Consider the following 19,838-nt stretch of genomic DNA (forward strand, 5'->3'; position numbering starts at 1 on the left):
CATCCCTCGGAGCTGCCGGCCGCTCCAAAACACCCGCCGCGCGGAGGCACAGCCCCCCTAGTCGAGGGGCACTACTTGTCCCAGCGGAGGGATCCCGCGCGCGGTGAAGTGGCTGTGACCGCGGAGGGGAGGGGACGCCGCTGACGCCGTGCCGGTGGCGCAGCGACGTCGCGAGAGGCGGAGGCGACGGCGGGGGCGGGAGGGGAGCGGGTCGGGAAGTAGTTCCGGGTGCGCGGCCCCGGATGTTGGCTGCTCCCGCTGCCGCCGCCGCTCTCGGCGCTGCTCGGGGCCTCGGCCGCTCGCACCAGGCGCCGTTGGGATCTTTCCCGGGGGCGGAGACGCACGCAGCGGCCGGGGGCTCGGCCGGGCCGTCCCGGCCTGCGCAGCCTTGAGGTGAGTGCCAGCCGCCAGGGCGGCGGGGCCGGGGCGGCGGGCGAGGAGGCGGGGCTGGGGCATCTCCCGGGACGGAGGCAGGGGCTGCCCTCCGCGAGACGCCCTCTCCCTTCTCTCGGCCGCGGCCGCGCTGCGGCGTGGGTGGCGGGCGGGGCAGGGGGCCCGGGCCCGGGCTGGGGCTTGGCGGGTGGCGAGGGCTGGGTCCCTCCCTCCCCCGCGGCGCTTCTCCTCAGCTGCTGCTGCCCCTCAGCCGGGAAGCGGCAGCTCCGCGCCTCCGGCCCCTCCCCCAGGCGGGGCCCGGGGGAGCCAGACGGGGTTCCCGGGGGAGCCAGACGGGGTTCCCGGGGGCGCCGAGTCCGAGGACAGCGGCCGTCTCTTCCTCTCCGCGACCTGCCCCCTGGCCTGGGCTGGCCCCCTACCTCGGCATGGCAGCTTCTTCCCTTCAAGCTTGGGGTGCTTTTCGGCCGGCGGGTCGGGCAATATGTCGCGTCTCAGGGGTGCCCTTCTGGGTGAGGCCCGCGCGAGGGGCCTCCGTTCCCACCCATCCTGACGGCGTGTCCTCTGCCGGCATTGGGGCAGGGGCCGCCGTTCCATGCGGACGTGTTGCTGCCCTGTGTGTGTTGCATCCTGCCCACGTGGTAGGGTGTCTCCCCCCTCCCCCCTCCATTTTTTGCAGCTGGTGAGGAGGGAGGTTTACGCGGTGGTTTTTCCTCTCTGATTTCCTCCCGTGGCGTGGAAGGTGTTAGGGTCAGTTTGCTTTGCTGAGGCCGACTGTTGGTTAGCTGGGAGAAAGCAAGAGTTGTACTCTCGGAAATTGAGAGCAGTAGGGGACATGACAGGGCTTAGTTTTCAGAGACGTCTTTCCTCCTCTCCATTTAGCTGTTCTTGTTCTTTTCTCTGTTGCTCCGTCTAAAAGAGTGGGCTCTAGCTGCTGATGCATTGAGGTGTATAGTTTTCACTTCTCCGTTCTACTTTGTGTGTGTGTGCGTGTGCGTGTGTGCGCGCGCGTGTTTGGCTGGCAAAGATGTCCCTTTTCTGTGTTGTGCAGTTCGGTTGGATTCCTGAATGAGCTGCGTTGGGCTGGCCAGGGAGTCAGAGGTTGGTGGGCATCTTGGCTTTTCCTGACATTCACTTTATTTTTTCCTTCTATTTTGCTTCCCACTGGAACGAGTGCATGTCATGAAAGTATTCCATCCATTGCTCTTTACTTGCAAGGGGGTACTAGATAGTTTTCACTGAGTCACATATTTCGTGGGAGCTCTTTTATTTCACTTTTCTTTTCGTTCTATTGAGTACCTTTGAGCTGCTTTGTATTTTGAAACTGGTTTTGAAACATGTGTTTTGGGTAGTTTTTTTTTTAATGTCTCTTCCAGGTTAAAGGTTTCCATCTTCCTGTGTTTTGCTCTTGTGTGACCACAGATTGCTCCCGGTAGCTAGAGTAGCAGTGAGAGAAGCCTTTTATTCCTCCTAGACCATAGCAAATATTTGTAGAAAAGCAGTAACTCCCTTCATATTTCTGTTTTGGTGGCATATATAGATGTGATTGACTTTTTTAGTTTTTTTTTTTTTTTTTTTTATGTACACCTGAGGATTTGTTTTTTCTTTTTGTGTCTCTCGGAGTTGAGGTGAATCTTGTTCTTGATTTTTTTGTGATACCGGGGACTTTGTCATGCTTTCATTAGGTAGTTTTTGGATGGAGTCAGGACATGTTTATTTTGGCTCTCTTTGGTTCATTAGTTTGGGTGAAATAAAATCTTAATGTTTTGAAGTCACTTTTCAGATTCCAAGATGGCTGGCACTGTCACTTTTTCTTGATTTGTTCTTTTGCATTGTGTGTTCTCTTTGAATATATTTTCCTTTTATGTGGTACAACTGTTAGTGTATTCTCCTGTGCAAAATAAAAATAAATACAGATTCTATCTGCTTTCATCATGCTAAGTTTGGGTGGGGCAGTGGAAAATAGAGACTGTTTTTCTGATGCATTCTGAAACAGTTTTTTAGTAAGTCAGTCAGCATTTGTGTATTTCGGCAAAATACTGTGCCGTGTGCGAAGTAGTCTGTGTGAAGAGACTCAAGGAATAAAATATGTGGTCTCTACAAATGCTTCAACTTCTTTGGGGAAACAGCATGTAAGACGTCATTCATAATTATCATCATCAAACGCCTGGTTGGAATAGCAGTGCAACCAACGTTCAAGGTATAAGTGAGATTTGCAAAAGATAGGAATTTTCAAAGGGAAGAAGATGTATTCCAGGAGGGTGAAGGAGGGGTGTTTACAAAGGTGGAGAAGTGACAGTGTTTATAAAAGATACTAAGCCTGTTGGCCTGCACAGAGAATCTGTGTTGGTGAGCAGTGACAGATGAGTTCAGGATTGGTGAGTAGGTGTTTGTGGAGAATCTGTCAAGGATGGAAGGTTTAGTTTGATGAGGTGCCATATTGGGTTCTAACGACTAGGACTGAGATCATGCATATGGTTCCCGATGAAGGTTTTTGTATTATCTGAATGTTCTGGAGCGAGGAGACTGACTAGAATGCTCTTTGAGAATTTTAGGAATAAGATTAGGTTCTGACATAATGATTATGGGAATAAACTAATAGCCAACGTTTATTGTTTCCTGTTTCCCAGGCACTGTTCTAAGCTTATTAATTGTATTTAATTCAAAATCTTCATAATAAGGTCTTACTATTCCTATGAAGAGACCAAGCTACAGAGAGGTTAAGTAACTTGCTCCAAATCCCATAGAGTAAGCTGCAGAGCCAGGATTTGAACCCAGGCAGTCTCATTTTTGAGCTTTTATATTTGGTTATTACACTGTCCTAAGAAGCATAGGATATATAAGAAGATGTATATGTGAGTAAAAATTAATTTCAACTTAATAATGATTGTGGGCAAAGGGAGGAATGCAAATAAAACATTAAAAGACAAAAAGCCTAGAGTCCTGGGAGGATGACTGATAATAGGGAAATCAGGGAAGTATCACTGTGAAGGAAAATGAGCTAAGATTGGTTATGGGCAACGCTAGATTGTGTACAATAAATTTTTCAGTAGCAGGCTAGTTTCCTGCCAGTCCTGATGGCCTTCTCTCTTTGCTCGTTTGACTCTGGAAATGGGGGCTAGTTTAAGCAGAACAGTTAGAAAAACAGAGACTGTTCAGAAGAAAAAAATGTACCCCATGTTGCAAAGCCACTTAGAAATAGCATAGGAATTATTTTGGTTGAGCCATACCACTGCTTTCCAACCTTAGTGAAGACAATGAAGAATTGAGTAGAGTAGTACATTGCTATAGGATTAACAGATGAAAATGTAGATTGTTCACTGACCAGGGCTACAGATGGAAGTAAAAAACAGGTGAGCAGATGAGTGATGGGAAGTTGGTAGTATGCTGGTGAAGTAACTTTGAAGTTTGGAATTTTGGGTGTCGTTTTATATAGGCTAACAGGTAAAACATTCTGAGAAGAATCAGGAAATACCTTACTGCTACAGAAGCCAAGAAGAGGAGAGGTAGTATGGTTCACGGTATCAAAGGTAGTCTGGAAGTTTAGAATCAATGATCATGATGAAAACACTATTGAAGTAGGACCAGGAAGTAATTTTTAACCTTAGAATTTCGAAAGGAAGGATAAGAATAGATGTCAGATTTTTTTTCCACAGAAGGATTTGTAGAGATCTTATGGTCTGGGGTGGTAATTTTAAGTGTTTTCTCCTAATGCTTCTGCCAGTCTCATTCTTGTCCACATGTCAGAGCTACTCAAATATCAGAAAACTCAAGTTTTTGTTTTTAACGTTTATTTATTATTGGGAGACAGAACATGAGCATGGGAGGGGCAGAGAGAGGAGGAGACACAGAATTTGAAGCAGGCTCCAGGCTCCTACCTGTTAGCACAGAGCCTGACGCAAGGCTCGAATTCACAAACCATCATATCATGACCTGAGCCAAAGTTGGATGCTTAACCGACTGAGCCACCCAGGTACCCCGGATGTTTTTTCTTTAAAAAAGAAACATGTTCTAAAGCCAGTGACTTTATACTTTAATGGTTCTCGCAAACTTTTTTCTTAATTCTTTAAAGTTTTATTGAGGTATAATTCACATACTGTACAGTTCACTGGTTTAGACAGCTTAACAGTTTTTAGTATATTCATCAAGTTGTTTATCCATCACATCACCACAATCATCTTTAGTCATTTCATCATCCCCAAAAAGGAAGTCTGTACCCTGTTCTGGACATTTCATATAAATGGAATCATACAGCATATGGTCTTTTGTGTCTGGCTTCTTTCACTTAGCATAATGTTTCAAGGGTTACCCATCTTGTAGTTTGTATCACTATTTCATTCTCTTTTATTGCTGAATAATATGCTACCTTTTATTCATTTATCTATTGAATTTTTGAGTTTCTTATACTTTTAAAAACCCTTCCATTTCTTCATCTTCATCCTCACCCTGCCAATTTTACCCCTTTTACTTCATTTTTTATTTTTTAAAAAATTTCTTAAAGCTCTTTTATTTTTCTTTTCTTTTCTTCTCTTTCTTCTTCTTCTTTTTTTTTTTTTTTTTTTAAGAGAGCACTCGCCCTAGCTGGGGGAGGAGCAGAGGGGGAGACAGAGAGAGAGAGAGAGAGAGAGAGAGAGAGAGAGAATGAATATATCCCAAGCAGGCTCCATGCTCAGCACGGAGTCCACTGCAGGGCTTGATCTCATGACCTTGAGATCATGACCAGAGCCAGAGTGAAGTCTTATGTGTAACTGACTGAGCCACCCAGATGCCCTCCACCCCTCTTTTAGAGTGTAACCTCTGCTATGCATTCTGCTAGGCCTTAGGGATATAAAAATGAGTAAGACACGGCCCTCGAACATTCATGTAGTGTTAATGGTTTACGTATACCATACAGCATTCCCAGTCCTATAATGTAGGCAAAGCATTTTTTGAGATGAGCGATTTGAAGTTCAGATTAGTTTATTTACCCAAGATTGTAAATTTAAATCAGTAATGGAGCTATTGGATCTTCTTAGTCCATTGGATCTTCTTGTTCATTGCTTCCTATTACTCTGTGCTGCTGTTCTAACTTAAAGGATTCTTTTTTTTTTTTTCTTAATGTTTTTATTTATTTTTGAGACAGAGAGAGACAGAGCATGAGCAGGGAAGGGGCAGAGACAGAGGGAGACACAGAATCAGAAGCAGGCTCCAGGCTCTGAGCCATCAGCACAGAGCCTGATGCGGGGCTCGAACTCACAGACTGTGAGATCATGACCTGAGCCGAAGTCAGACGCTCAACCGACTGAGCCACCCAGGCGCCCCTTAAAGGATTCTTATATGAATTTCTGGATAATTAGAGGGGCTGGGAAATCCCCTTAGTGAATGAGTAATTTTTTATTATTTATTTATTTATTTATTTTTAATAAAAAAAATTTTTTTTTAATGTTTATTTATTTTTGAGACAGAGACGGAGCATGAACAGGGGAGGGACAGAGAGAGAGGGAGACACAGAATCTGAAACAGGCTCCAGGCTCTGAGCTGTCAGCACAGAGCCCGACGCGGGGCTCGAACTCACGGACTGTGAGATCATGACCTGAGCCGAAGTCGGATGTTTAACCGACCAAGCCACCCAGGCGCCCCATGACTAATTTAAAAAAAAAAAAATTTTTTTTTTTAAATGTTTATTTATTTTTGAGACAGAGAGAGACAGAACATGAGCGCAGGAGGGCTAGAGAGGGAGAGGGAGACACAGTTCAAAGCAAGCTCCAGGCTCTGAGTCAGCACAGAGCCCGACACGGGGCTCGAACTCACGAGCTGTGAGATCATGACCTGAGCTGAAGTCGAACGCGTAACCGACTGAGCCACCCAGGCGCCCCAGTGAATCAGTGATTTTTAATGTTTAATCTTCAGGACTTAAAATGAACACTCGTGTGTGTGTGTGTGTGTGTGTGTGTGTGTTTGTATAGTTGTTGTTTTTTTTAACCAGATTCTGTCACTTGTTTGTGATTTAGATAAGTCATCTCATATTTCTGCCTTTTCTTTCAGAACATCAGTGGGTGTGATGATGATGATAGTGGTAGTGATAATAGTAATAGCTAACATTTTCTGAAGTCTTACTGTGGGTCTGAAAGTGTTCTAAGTACTTTACATTTATTATTTATATAATTCTCATAACAACTCTGAAAGGTTTTATTTTTATCAATTTTGTAGGCACAGAGAGGAAACGGGCACAGAGAGATTAAGTAGTTTGCCTAAGGTTGTGTAGGTAGGGATGGAAAGAGGCAGGATTTGAACGCCTGCAGTCTATTTTCAGAACTCCATGGCTGTTAATCACTACATTGTACTGCTTACTGCGTTATAGGAGTTAATGGAGGGTAATATTTCAAGTAAGGGGGCATGACGAGAATATGAAGATTGGATTTTGAGTATGTTGGGGAAACAAACAGCAAAATTAAAGTTGACATTGTGTCCACATTAAAAAAAATGTGAACCTAATACTGTAGTGCACAGGGATGCATGTTTATGCTGCTTTTTGTTTGTCCTTGCTAATAGCCTCTCAGCTCAGAAATTGCATTATTTTCATGGTCTTCACTTGTTGTCTTTGTTAGTCACTTAACCTTTAGTAACTTAACCACGTTGTTACTGTTCAGAAACCTTGGCTTAAGACAGCAGAAACTCACTTTTACCTTCCTTAGCTTTCCTATAACTGAATTTTTGTTTTCCATTTTCAGCAGTTAATGTTTCAGTCCTAGATAGAGGTACACTACCCTCTTTCACTCCAAAACTCAGAAAACACCACAGTGGCATTTTATAACAACTGTCAAAAAATTTGACCATCTTAATTGGTGTAATTGGATTTTAGTGCACAAATCACAAGAACCCAAAGCACAGTGTTTTGGTTAAAGAGATTGACTTATACTGAAATTGGAAAAGGCATCTGCTATACAGGATTTTGGATTTAATATAATTTGTTATAACCAGATCAGCAAAGCATTATTACTATGGGCCATCTGTTGGGATATGGAAATAGCTTTGTTATGTGGAGCCAGATGTTGTATTTATATTTATAACAATGGCATTCTACTTATTTTAAGTAACCTTTTGTAGTTAGGTACCTTTGGCTGCTATTCTGCTTGACATATCAACTGATTACCTGAGAATGTGATGTCTTTCAAAATGGTTATCACTTTTCTATAGAATTGAAACAAAGTAACTGAAACAGAAAGCAAATGAGATTCATATATGGTGTCAAACTTTAGTACTGTAACAAGATAAAATATAGGATAAATAAGAATATAATTAGAACCATATTCAATAAGAACTCTTACTTTGACACATTTAATAAACCTAGTTTTAATAATTAACTAAACCACTCTGGTTGCTTTAAGAATTTTTACCATAAATCTGAAGTGATTTCGTTTTAGCCTAATCAGACCTACGTTGACGCTGCCCTGTCTGACTTCCTTCCCATCATCAATGGGTGAAGTAGTTTGTAATGGACTCACGCTTATGGAATGCAATAAGAGGCACTATTGTCGAAACATAATCTTAGAGAACTCTCTTCTGAGTTGAAATGCTAACAGTTTGGGGGTGGGGAAAGTCCTTGTGTGGGAGTTTTTAGAGAGAGTCTCTACAAACTTTGCATGTTGGCTGTCTTAGTCTGTTTGGACGGCTATAACAAAATACCACAGACTACGTAGTTTATAAGTAACAGAAGTTAATTGCTTGTCATTCTGGAGGCTGGTAAGTCTAAGATGAAGGCACACCAGCATGGTTGCCTTCTGGTAAAGGCCCCCTTTGTAGCTGGCACCTTAACATGGTGAAAGGTGCAAGGGATCCCTCTGGAGCCTCTTTAGTAAGACACTAATCCTATTCATGAAAGTTCTACTCTCATGACCTAAGCACCTCCCAAAGACCCGCTTCCTACTACCATCGTTTTTGGGGGTTAGGATTTCAACATGTGATGAATTTTAGGGAGGACACATTCAAACTGTAGCATAGCATTGGCTATTTTTTCATAATCTTCCTATGTAGAGATGGTCCTGAAGAGTTAGGTCACATATGGGAGAGACACTGTAGAGTTGATTATTCCAGGACGACTCTGTGTATCTGTGTACAACATTTTCAGTACATTTCCGTACATTTCATTTTCAGTACAGCTAAAAGCTGTAACTGAATTCACCTACCTGGACAGTAGTATAGTGATATCAAGGAAATAAGATTGATCTGATTGTTGTAGTGCTGATGTTACCTTATTGAAGATCTCAGAAATTGGAATTGTAATTTTTCTTACAGTTCAAACCTGTCCTTATTGTATGTTGACACAGATTTGTGAGAGGAATGGATGAGGGGGGCAGACCACTAGAACTCGCTAATAATTTTAAATTGTTTGTTTATAGAGATGGGGTTGAGAGGTAAAAATAAGTTATTGTTAAGATCTTAGATTTTAGTTGGTGGGTACGTGGGTGCTTATTAAATTGTTAAAAATGACTAAAGTTTCTGTGGTTTGGGTGTAGAACTTCGGGAAATATACAATAGTCAAATATGCTACAGTCAGGAGCAGGTTGACTGACTCATGGTACGGAGATAAATAATATATGGATTCAGTTTCTGCTAGTGTGGTTGGGTCTGTGAATCTAAGACATGCTTTACCTGTCTACCCTTTGTAAGGAGCTGTTGAAGGTATTATATCCTCATGTAAATAGACAGGAATCACCATCAGAAAAGGCATCTTTGCCTTCCCCATGAAATGGGGAAGTCATGTTTTATATAGTTTATTATCGGGGATGTGTATTTTGGAAAAATATTCATCTTACATTTGAATAATACTTTTTGAAAAGTATTTTCTCTAATTTGTTGGATTCTGGAACCTCCCACCAGCCAAGTAATAGAGGTAGGGCAAGTAATATGCTTATTGACAAATAGAGAAAATGAGATACAAGCTAAGACTCAGTGTCACTCCAGTTGTTTAGTAGAGCAGAGACTGGGACCCAGATCCTGCATTCTGTTTCTGGTCTTGTACTGTTTAGTAGAAACTGAGAAAGTTTTAAGAACATACTTTGGGTTTTTGAGATAGAACTTAAAGGTTATGGACCTCAAAGGACCTGAGCTACTTGGAGCAGAACTTGTCTTGTGACAATAACAGAGTAAGGGACATAAAACTATTGAGAATACCTTCTTCCCTTGTTAAATTTGGGTCCATTTCCAGTCATTGGATGTATTTTTACTTGAGTCTCCTTTGTAGAATTCTGGAGGCAAGGAGGAGACAGAATCAAAAGGGATACTTTTAAGAATTACGAAATAGTGGAGCGCCTGGGTGGCTTATCCGATTCTCGATGTCTGCTCAGGTCATGATCTCATGGTTCGTGAGATCGATCCAGCAAGTGGAGCCTGCTTGGGATATTCTCGCTCTTGTTCTGTCGCTGCCTCTCTCCCACTTGTGCACGCACATGCCATCTCAAAATAAATAAACTTAAAAAAATTACAGAATAGCAGATTTGGTCTTATTTTATGGAAGTACGCATCTGTAAAATTTAGACATAAGAAATTGTACCTGGAACATGAATCTACTGTGGCTATTTGGGTTACTATCATAGTTAGGATATTGTTTCTTCCCCAGTGGGTAGGAAGAGTGATGGTATATAAAGAAGCTATAACTGGATAGAAAAAAAGACTGAAAGAAACCGTTACAATGGGTAGTCCTTATTTCCTCCTTTGAACCTGTTTATATTTTCCAAGTTCTCTACAGTGAGCTCATACCATTTTTATAATCAGAAAAAATAAACAAGGATGATTTTTATGGTTTATATGAGAACTTAGAAAAACGTGAATCATAACACTTTTGAAGAGCAGTTTAAACACTTGGTGTTATCAAAGTTTGCTTTTTTTATTAAAAAATTTTTTATAACGTTTTATTTTTGAGAGATGAGACAGAGCTCTAGTGGGGCAGGGGCAAAGAGAAAGAGTGTGAGGGAGGGAGGGAGGGGCAGAGAGAGAAGGAGACACAGAATCCAAAGCAGGCTCCAGGCTGAGCTGTCAGCACAGAGCCTGACGCAGGGCTTGAACCCACGAACCATGAGATCACGACCTGAGCCAAAGTCAGACACCTAACTGACTGAGCCACCCTGGTGCCCCAAAGTACTTTCCTTTTTGGGCAGTTATGTTAATAAATCAGTTTTATAATAAATTATTTTATTGTAATCTATGGGTCAAGTTGAGGGTGTGTTAAGTGTTTGGGTTTTTCTCTGCATTACAATTTGGTCGTTTAACTCTGCTGATTAAGGAATTAATTTTAGTTCCCTAGAAGCAACCAAGATCTTAGGTTTACTTACAGTAATTACTTATCAATAAGTGACCTAAAAATAGCACTTTGATTTATAATGAAAACTAGACTTAAGATCTACTTGTCTGGTACTGTATTGTTGGCAGGTTTCTAATAAGAAAAACCACTTGTTAGTGCTTCTTTAAGATACTGTTTTCATCCAGGGACATTGGGCTCATTAATTTCTCTCACATGTTTTCTCATTTATTACCATCTGCTGTGTGTTGGGCAATGTACTAAATGCTGGGGACACAAGTAAAAGGGTCCTTACACAAGTAAAAGACTACAGGTTTTAGTTTGGGAGTGACATTGCAGAGATAAGCCTTGGCATATGGAGGTATCCTGGAATTTCTTCTGTTTTCTAGTTTTTGACTAAAAAGGCAGAATGGCTAGCTTTGTTTTTTTGAAGAACTTAATGTATTTAGTGGTTTCAGTAGATGTCTTTAAGAAGAGCTAATGGCTTCATGGTTATTTCTCTGCCTGCAAAATATTGAAAATCATTTATCTAAAGAATTTCCTCATCTAAGGAGCATTTCTTACTGAGGTAAATGACCTAGGCATTCATATTTGCTTTGGGAGCAACCTTATATTGACTCTTCTAGGATGGAGACAGTGTCTTTTGTTATTTATCCTCTATACTTAGCACTGTAAATAACACATAACAGGCATCATTATATATTCACTATAGCAGTAAATGAAAGGGTATTTAAGCTTAATTTTAATATTGATACAAATATATCAAAAGTTTCCTTTTATCTACTATAGTGAGAAATACAGTAGTTCCTAGGATCTTGAGAATTAATCATTCTGGCCAGTGAGATTTCCCACTAAAGCACTTGATACATAGTCCTTTGGCTACTCTTAGAACACCTATAGTCACTGATACCTGTAAGGTAGATTGTCATTAGCTCTAACTGAGGCAAAATTTCCTTTAACTTCATTTCTTTTCTGGTCCTGTGTGGAACAGTAGAGACCTAGTTTGTGTTCTTTAACAAGATAATCCTTCAATAATTCAATGATTATTCATTGAGCAAATATTTCTTGAACACCTGTGCATGCAGGACACTGTCCTGGGCATTATGAGAGATCTGAAGGTGATTAAAAGGCATAGTCTGTTCACAAAGAACGGATACAGAGAAGGAGCCATTGGCTTGTTGAAAAGAGAGTTTTTGCTTATGGTCAGAAAAGCTTTGTGTTGGAGATAATGTTTGAATCAAGATTAGTGATGGACCTTCTAGGCTGACAGAATAAAAAAAAAAAACCCTAGAGATATGGAAGCACAATGGAAGTTAGAGGAATATCAAGAGGTTCAGGTTGGCTATTTTACAAGGTATGCTCCAGAATCTTAAAAATGTTCATTGTATCCCCAGCACTTGGAGGAGTGTTTGGCAAATAATTGCGGCTTGGTGAATTTTTGTTGTATGAATGAACAGATGGTCACATTTGGGAAATACTGACCATCCTTAAAGAATCACAAAGCACTTGAGGATATTGCACATTTTGATAAATCTATTAGAGAAAACAATATTTATTTTAAACTTATCTGGCAGTGGAATGCCTATTACCAACTCTTGAAATCCTCTGGAAAATACTATACTGGGGGTCTCTGTGGTTGAGGTGACATGGAAGACTGGGAAGTGTTTTCTTCTTTACGCTAAACACACCTAGTTTTTTCAGTCATTCTACACTTGACATTGGGCTTCTAAACTCCTCACTGGTCTGATATCTCTCCCCACAAGCATTCTAGCTTGTAAGTGTTTTTAAAATTTGGTGCTCAAAACAGAGCACAATACTCCAGTTGTGAACTAAGCAGTGAAGAGTGCATGGGACTGCTACCCTCCTTGATCTGGGTACTATTCTTTTAATGAAGTTTAAGATTGTATTTGGTTTCTTTTTAGCAGCTGAGTCACTCTCTTGGCTCATGTTCAGTTCTCATATTAATTTACAAGAAGTTCTTTGAGTAGATTCAGAGAGATTCCTATTAGTAGAGCTAACAAATGAATGCCTGTTTTCTTCTCATTGAGTCTAGGCTGTTTTCTTCAGAAGTACTAGTCATTCTTAAGCTTCCTGAAATCTAAGAAAAGAAAAAGAATTAATTGTACAGTGCCGGAGTTGATCAAGTAACAGGAAGGTCCACAACTGCATTGCTCAGTATATGCACAAGTAGATAATATATAACAAATCCCTATTTATCCATCACAGATTTGACCGTATGTGTCACATATACCTCAACTGTCTTTTTCTTTTTTGCCTATTTTTTTTAAATTTTTTTTTTCAACGTTTTTTATTTATTTTTGGGACAGAGAGAGACAGAGCATGAACGGGGGAGGGGCAGAGAGAGAGGGAGACACAGAATCGGAAACAGGCTCCAGGCTCCGAGCCATCAGCCCAGAGCCTGACGCGGGGCTCGAACTCACGGACCGCGAGATCGTGACCTGGCTGAAGTCGGACGCTTAACCGACTGCGCCACCCAGGCGCCCCTCTTTTTTGCCTATTTTAAAGAAAATCTTTTCACCTCTGTAAACTTTAGTATACATCTCTTAAAGATATCTTGGCACATAACCACATGCCATCGTGTATAACAACGTTGACAATATTTCCTGGTGTTAGCTAACAACCAGTTTATAATAAAATGCTTTCAATTGTTTGTCTTTTTACAGTTGGTTTTTAATTGAATCAGTACCCAGACAATGTCTACATATTACATTTGGTTATTATGTTTATTTTCTCTTTTAACCTAACACATTCCCCCTCCCCTTACTTTTTGGCATAATTTCACCCTGTCCGCTCCTTTGACCCTTCATGTCTCGGTACCAAGTTCTTTTACTGTTCTTTTTGAAATATCTGTAAGAGTTGTCCTTCTTTACACCAATTCATACATTTTTAGAGTATTATGTACAAAACATGAGCTAAGCATTGTGGGACATAGAAAAGTTAATTTGGTATATACCTGGCCCCCTATGAGCCAGCAATCGAATGTTAGATGTATACAAAACAATATAAAGCAGATCATTTGCCTTCCAGTGGGTCATGCCTTGATTATATAGCCTCTCCCCACCTCCCATTTTTGTTTTTGTTTTTTCACCCTGGAAAATGCAGCCAGTGAAATCTTAACATGTTAATTTAGTCATGTACTGATGAGGAACCTACAGTTGATTTCCTCTTGAATCAAAAAATTATAGTTGTTTTTGCATGGTACTCCATGTTCTACTGGCTTCCACCTTTACCTAAAGTGGAACCCCTCAAGGCACATCCACCTTTTTTTTTCTGAACCAAATTTATATAATTGTGTAGAATTTTCATTTGTCACAGAAGATTATTGACAATTTGAGAGCAGAAACTTTATCTTTTTTTTTCCTGTATAATACTGGGAAGCTTAATAAGTACTTTTGGAGAATACTGATACATATGCCAGTGGGCCTATTCTTGCTGCTTCTTACCCTCCCAGAATCAGCCAGAGCTTCTGCCAGTTAAAAGTAAATAATCCAGATCTAAGTTTCTTCTTCTGTTACCCCAAAAGTGTCCATAAAAAAAGCCCGTTCAGTAGTCTCGATCACAGATGACAGCTAGATGGTTTGCATGTGGCCACTTCCCCATCATTTATGTCTGTGGCAAACTACTAATTTCAGGTTGTTTTTAGGCATGACCTCGGTGTAGCACTGCAGGTAGCTATTACCTGTTGAGCACAATTGAGCATAATTGGTAAATGATATGGAACCTTTCTGCTATCCTTGTCCTAAACCAATAGTTCCTGAATTAAGTTGTACATCAGAATCTCCTGACATACTTTTATTTAATAGATTCTCTAGGTTTCACTGTGAACTCTTGAGTCAGGATTTTCAAGAATGGAATAGAATTGGTTCTTATAAAGTGGTTTGTAGACTGACTTTGGGGACCAGACAGGTAATTTTTATTTTGTTAAACAGCTATAGCAGTGGGAGACTACAGCTTTCCATCTTTTCATTGGCAGTACAGTAGGACATTCCTCTGGTAATCAGTACATTCTGATATGTTTACTTTTTAGGGATATGGTAGGATCTCTTGCTTTGAATTACACCAGGCAAAGCACATGAATCAAATGCCCAAGATAAAGATACAGGATCCAGAGAGGTGGCATCTTGACTTTCTAAATATAACTGAGTTTAAATTTAAAGCCTCAAAATACTTCAGCCCTCTCTGAAAGCTTATTCTCCCTCTGTTTAGTGAATACCTTTAAGAGTTTAAAATAGAAAGGCTCAACATTTTTAGACCAATCTTTCGAATTTTTCATATTTCGTGTACATTCAATAAAAATGGTTTAAACATACAGCATTTAATATCATATGCTTTTGTCATTATCATAAAACCAAATCTATAAATTGGGAAAAAGTTTTTTATTAGATCACATAATTTGGTTTTGAGACTGGAAATTGTGATTAAGTTATTGAGCAAAGTAGAGCGATTGAAGCTTCAGGATTATCCAGTAAGTTAATGACAGACCCAGAAATAGAATCCTGTGTTACTTGCTTGGGTTATGATTTAGTTTGAAGAGGGTGGCCTGTGATCTGTTTGTATAAATTGCAGGAAGTAAGGTTTGGTGTTTGGAAGAAGCTATAGCTCTGTGATGTTTGGCCAAGAAGCTCCTCTCCCCAACATTTACCACCTGTTTGATTGACACCAGACCTAAACTGTGGTGGGGAAAGAGACAGGTCAGACTTCTTAGTCTTAAAATAGTCTTAAAAAGCCAATGTGATTGTTGGTTGGCATGAATTTTTAATCTTCTGTTATTAGAGAATAACAGGACCTGGCCTTGGTTTTGTTTTAGGAGAAGGGAGGTATGACCTAAGTAGTTGATTTGTAGATACTAGTAGAATGATTGTCTGTAGAATTTAGTATAACACTTTTTTTTATGAACCATACATGTATTTTCATGAAACATGTTTAATTAATAGGTGGTATAGTTTGGAAATAGTAGAGCCCACCAGAAAACAAACTTTCCTGAACCACTAATGGTTCAGGGGGTTATAGATTTGAAAAGAATTGCTATTGTAGTGTTGCCTTCTGGTGAAGTCATTACTTTTACTCTCCCCTTCCTGTTCTAGTTTGGGAGGTTGAGGTGGCTCCTGATGTACTAGCCAGGGAAGCAGGAACTGAACAGAAAAAGAACATTTGCCTGTGATTGAGTTCTAAATTTTTTTTTAAGCCTTATAGAGCTAGAATTCATATATTGTACAGTTCACCTATTTAAAGTGTGAAACTCATTGTTTTTTAATGTATTCACAGAGTTGTGAAACTATTACTTCAGTCTAATTTTAGAACATTTTCCTCTTCCTCTGAAAGAAACCCCCATACCCAGTGGCTTTTACTCCCCTACCCATCAACCCTAAGAAACTACTAATCTAATTTAAAGTTTTTTTAATGTTTATTTTTTGAGAGAGAGCAAGAGAGAGGGAGAGAGTGCACTAGCAGGGGAGGGGCAGAGAGAGAGATGGAGACACAGAATTTGAAACCGACTCCAGGCTCTGAGCTGTCAGCACAGAGCCCAACAGGGGTTCGAACCCACAAACTGCGAGATCATGACCTGAGCCAAAGTTGGACGCTTAAAGGACTGAGCCACCCAGGCGCCCTGAGAAACTACTAATCTATAGTCTAATAACTACTAATGCATAGTCTATCAATTATTAACAGTAATTTATTAATAATTATTAATAGTAATTAATAGCAATTATTGATATAACTACTAATCCATAGTCTAACTAACATGAGTTTGCCTGTTGATGTAAATGAAATCATGTAGTCTTGTGACTGGCTTCTTAGCGTGTTTTTGAGGCTCATAACATGTTATAGCATGTACATCGTTCCTTTTTATTGCCAGCTATTCCACTGTATGGATATAGCACATCTTATTTACCCATTCATTAGCTGATGGGCATATGGATTGTTTTCGCTTTTTTGCTATTATGATTTAATGCAACTAAGAACATTTGTATACAGATTTTTCTGTGAATGTATGTTTTCATTTTTTAACTATATATCTCAGGAGTGGAATGGCCGTGTCATATGGTAATTTTGTGTTTAACTTTTCAGTAAACTGCTAAACTGTTTTCTGAAGTGGCTGCACTATTTTACATTTCCACTAGTAATATTTAAGTTTCAATTTCTCCATGTCTTTGAACACTTGCTATTGTCTATTTTTTTAATTATAGTTATCCTAGTGGGTGTGAAGTGGTATCTCATTGTGGTTTTGATTTGCATTTCCTTGCTGACTAATCTTTTCATGTGCTTATTGGCCATTTGTAGATCTTTGTAACTTTTATCTTGCCCATTTTTTAAAATACTGTTTGTTTATTTAGTTATTTATTTTAGAGAGCGTGGGGGAGAGGGGCGGGGAGGGCAGGGAAAGAATCTTAAGCATGTTTCATGCTGAGCATGGAGCCCAACACGAAGCTTGATCCCACAACACTGGAATCATGACCTGAGCCGAAATCAAGAGTTGGATGCGCAACCAACTGAGCCACCCAGGTGCACTGATCTTAGCCATGTTTTGCAGTCAAATACTCTGCCGATGAGCTATGTATCCAGATCTTTGCCAATTTTTAGATTTTTTTTAATGTTTGTTTATTGTTGACAGAGACACAGAGCATCAGTGGGGAGGGGCAGAGAGAGGGAGACACAGAATCTGAAGCAGGCTCCAGGCTCCGAGCTGTTAAGCACAGAGCCCTATGTGGGGCCCGAACTCACGGACCGTGAGATCATTACCTGATCCGAAGTCGGAGGCTTAACTGACTGAGCCACCCAGGCATCCCTATATTGAGTTATCTTTTTATTATTGAGTTTTGAAGATTCTTCATATATTCTGGATACTTGCTCTTCTTACTGAGGATTGGTCCTAAATTACTTGCCTTGAGGTAGGGAGAAGTATTTGATGGATACAAAGACCATAGTTAAAAGGTCTGATGAATTTTCATTCAGATCTTTTTTTTTATTAGAGAGAGAGAGAGAGCGAGAGAGCGCACGAGCACACACATGGACGGGGGAGAGGGGCAGGGGGAGAGAGAATCCCAAGCAGGCTCCAAAACAGGATAATGGGGGATATAGTGTGATGAACATTCTGACATATTCTTCACCCTTCCTGATTTCTTAGTCTGTTCTTCTCTGCTCTTACTGCTTGACCTTATTGCACTTTCCATTTACTTTCATTTTATACAATTTGTGGCTAAACTTGTATTTCTCTCTCCTAATTCTTAACCCTTTTGCAGCCTATTTTTTGTTTTCCCTAGGCTACAAAACCTACCCTCTTTAGTGTTCATGATATTGTATTAAAAGCCAATGTTTTCTGTGTATGTCCATCTTAATTGACATGTAATAATAACATTGTTGCCTTTCTGTGCTTTAAAATCACCTGCAGCCATCTCCAGTACAATTCTCCCAAGTTTTGTTTTTTTTTTTTTTTTTAATTAGTGCCTCTTCTCTTAATTATCTATTAAAGTTCTCCAAAGTTAAGGTTGGCCTCTCGTCTTCCTTTAATATTCCTGTGGTGAATCCATCATTCTCACATGATTTTAATTGCTTTCTAAGAGTATAGGACTCAGATCTCACTTTTTTAGCTCAAGCTGTGCCACTGCCTTCAGGTTTATCTAGTGGAGCTGAGATGAGCAGCTGATTGCTACTCAGCGGGATTCTTTTCCCTTTACTCCTTCCTCTGGCAGATTTCTTCTCTTCAGGCTGATTAAGAGAGGTTATTTCCTTGACTGCTTTAATAATTACCTGTGACTAATGGTATAACAAGTCACAATGCTTAGTTAAGTAACATGAGTCAAAGGGGTTGTTCCTTCATGGGTGCTAGTGAATTTTATACTTTGAAATCTTTTGAAAGATAGGTCTGAGTTAGGAAATAAGAAAAAGAGAAGGAATAGTCTCTTACCTCTAGTGCTGTAGCATTTATTTTGAATAAACTTTTAATTCTTCTAATATTATGCCTACGCTTCCATTCAAGCTGTGCTCACAGGAACTGATGCATGAATCTTCTCTTTTGTGGAGATGAAGAAATTAAGCTTAGAGAAGTTAACACTATACCAAAGGTCACAATTGGGATTCCAATCTAGGTCTTGACTTAATTTGTAAACTATAAGGCATTATATCCCTGTGTCGGTGGGAGAAAGGAAAATAAGAATTAAGGTAATTATTTCGGAGCTTTTTCAAAATACTTAGTCCCATTTCACCTACTGCTCCCAAATAATGCATCATTATACTACTTTTAGTTTGTTAAACATTTGCTTCCTAAGTGTAAATAGTTTATAACTATTTATAGTTATATAAAAACTATATGTGGTTTTTATGTGACTATATATATAGTTATATATATAAATAATAAATATTTATATATATAAATAAAATTATTTTATTAAAAAAATTTTTTTAAGTAATCTCTGTGCCCACTGTGTGGCTTGAATTCATGACCTCGAGATCAAGTCACATGCTCTACTGACTGAGCCAGGCAAGTGCCTCTGTAACTCAATTTAATATACACTTGAAGACTGCTTGTGTTAAAAGGAATTCCATATTCTCGTGTTGCTAATGGTATGTAGTACAGTAGCTTCTACTGGAGTATACTCATCAAATGAAATGACTGGTTTTTACTACCAGTCTGGTAGTGTCATTCTGCACAGACTTTCTTGCATGTTGGGTTTTAAAGCATTTGGAGAAAATTCTAGGTACTTTTGACACCACCTTAAACTGTATAAATTATGGATGTAATTGAATTAGTTAATACGATTATTCAACTACAGTTGGCTTCAGAAATATGAGCTTATAATTCAGAGGACACTGAGACTTTCCTGACTGAACTGTGAACCTTAACCTTCTTTTGTGAGATTTCCATGTTGCTGATCATTTGCTGGGTAGGGAGAAGATTGGCAGAACCCCAGCCTGGAGTTCACCATTTAGGAGCAGTTATCTGGATTAAAAAGGCAAAAAACTGAAACTAAGGCATTGAAGCTAGAGCAGATTAGAAAGATATCTAGGAGCTAGAGTTGGTGGTAATTGGTAACCCATTGGGGATCCTAAAGGTGTTGATGTTTGGGGGACTCAAAATATCCTGTTCCCTTGCCTGATTTCTGAACTGAGGAGTTTAAACAAGAACAGACAGTTGAAAAAATAAAATATTACT

General features: G+C 39.9%; 1 protein-coding gene across 3 annotated transcripts in view; it reads left to right on the forward strand.

Annotated features, from left to right (window-relative positions):
- Positions 1–248: 248 nt before the first annotated feature.
- The window catches only part of FOXJ3 (forkhead box J3), a 149,904-nt gene continuing 130,314 nt past the window's right edge, over positions 249–19,838 (forward strand). Inside the window, exon 1 of one of the 3 annotated variants that reach the window (XM_049617375.1) lies at positions 249–393. The gene's annotated coding sequence lies outside the window, so the exon portion shown is untranslated. Of the gene's footprint in view, positions 394–722; positions 2,591–19,838 lie in introns of those variants that run through there. The other 2 variants (XM_049617373.1, XM_049617374.1) reach the window with 2 other exon arrangements.

The sequence above is a fragment of the Panthera uncia genome (assembly GCF_023721935.1).
Source record: "Panthera uncia isolate 11264 chromosome C1 unlocalized genomic scaffold, Puncia_PCG_1.0 HiC_scaffold_4, whole genome shotgun sequence".
NCBI classification, from domain to species: Eukaryota; Metazoa; Chordata; class Mammalia; order Carnivora; family Felidae; genus Panthera; species Panthera uncia.